Source organism: Ruditapes philippinarum, unplaced genomic scaffold, assembly GCF_026571515.1.
Source record: "Ruditapes philippinarum isolate M1 unplaced genomic scaffold, ASM2657151v2 ctg9367_1_1_1_1, whole genome shotgun sequence".
In the NCBI taxonomy this organism is placed as follows: Eukaryota; Metazoa; Mollusca; class Bivalvia; order Venerida; family Veneridae; genus Ruditapes; species Ruditapes philippinarum.
In genome coordinates, this window is record NW_026865810.1 from 38,756 (window position 1) to 40,873 (window position 2,118).

The following is a 2,118-nucleotide window of genomic DNA, read 5'->3' on the forward strand; positions in this document are numbered from 1 at the left end:
TTAGCAAAATATTATTAATCAATCATTAATTTTAAGGGAATACTGCAGATGTTTGAATTTTGTATATACTTGTCCTTATAATATTGTGTTTATTTTCTAAGTTATTTAAAGACAAAATATCAAATTAAATTAAATTTGGTGTATTGATAGCGATAAATTTTGGACTACTTCACCTGCAATTATATATTGCTTTATTTTTTTAACGTTGTTGCTTTTATTTCATTTTTCAGTTGTTTTTTTTTCTATCATATGATTGCAGACTCTAAAATTTACAATATTGTTAAGTTAGTGTACAGATATTATTATCATTTTATAATTAGTTCGATTAACCTATATGTGTAAGTTATAAATGTTTTGCTATAATAAAAACAAGTTTTATACAGAACATTGCCGATAGTTAAGGTAATAAAGAAGCATTTCTCAAATTCATAGTAAACTGTTTCAATGCCAAAACCAATTGCAAAACACGTATCTTCCATAGCAATATAGTCTTGTTTATGGAAAGAAACACAAAATCATGAAGCAAATAAACAAAAATGAAGCGAATAACTTAAAACTTACAAACAAATCTTCAAAGTAATGAAAGTACGATCACAACAGTTGAACCAAATGTGAGAAAAAACTGAATTAGTAAGAATACGGCACTTCTTTTAAAATATTGTGAAGCAATCATGTGCGCTAGCAGCATATGTAAATGTAAAGAAAGACCAAAACGAACCTGTAATTAAAACAAATTTGAAGACGAAAAAAATACATTTTATAAAACAGATAATTTTTCATAGGATTTAGAGATTCGTTAAATTGATGTGAAAATGTGTGATTTTCATTAACCTGAAATTGACTGATCTAAAACTGTTTTAATCAATGTAATATTACTTAAGCAGCGCATTGCACAATAATTGACAAATATAATAGATATAATTCCGCTTTAAAACAGTCATCATCTGACAGAAAACAGAAATAAGAGCCACAAGCAATGAAACATTCATACTGGGCAAGAAAAGGGACCGACAACAAATCTATCAAACCGTGCGTTTTGCACTTATTATTATACACTTTATGTATTTCAGTTTAAAATTATTGTCAAAAATAGTATCAGAGACATTGGTCAAATACTTGTCTTAAGTAAATAAACTAATATCTGCTTTGTAAAGATTAATACATTTATTGTTTTATGTTTGAAACAGAATATTATAAAAGACCTTCATGATAGAAGTATGCTTGAATATTGGTTTAAAAGCAGATGACTCATTCAGGAAAGCGGTTTAAGGTAATATAAAGTATCATGGAAATAACATAGTTTTAATATCTAAAGATCTTACAAAAACCATTACAGATTGCTTTATATGAAAATGAAACTAGATGTAAAATTGGCGACTTGGTGAAATAACAAACATAAATTATGCGATTCTTGTTATTGTTAATACATTAATCTAAATTCATAAGTGAAAAGAAATATGCCAAAACACAACAATTAATGTTTATGTAAATTAACTAGTCAAGCAAACATAAAACTTAAACAATACGCAAAAGTCTGTTCGACAATGGCATATCAGTGACAATCTGTCTGACATACTATGAGTGATATGGATTTTATTTAACGTATAAAACTCTGTATTTCACTGGTCACTAAACTTTAAATGTATTTTTAATGCAGAATTCCTCATTGTAAAGCCAAAATCGAAACAATAACAAACGAAAGGCTTTGTAGAAATAAATTCAAATACTTAAATACAGACATATCATATTGTTTTAGTGCAATCAAATAGGCTTGAATTTTCTTGCATGGGAATATATATTACGTTACAGTTTCAAATGCTATATGGAAGATTAAAGCTAGAAAGCACAGGTGACAATATCTCTTAAACTGGGCTTAAAAAGCACAAGTATAATTAAGTAAAATTCATTTCTGATATTTTTTGTGAAAATGTGACGTTTATGTTGAACTTACAACTAAGATGTTTCGTTTAAATAAAGTTTTAATCAACTACGTGTTATTCATTATAACATTGACGTAAAAAGTATTTCATTATGACTTCTAAAAGGTCATATTGTGATATTGACCAATAATATCCCAGAAGTTTCAAAGTCTATCTCATTTCCTTCTGTTTTTTACTA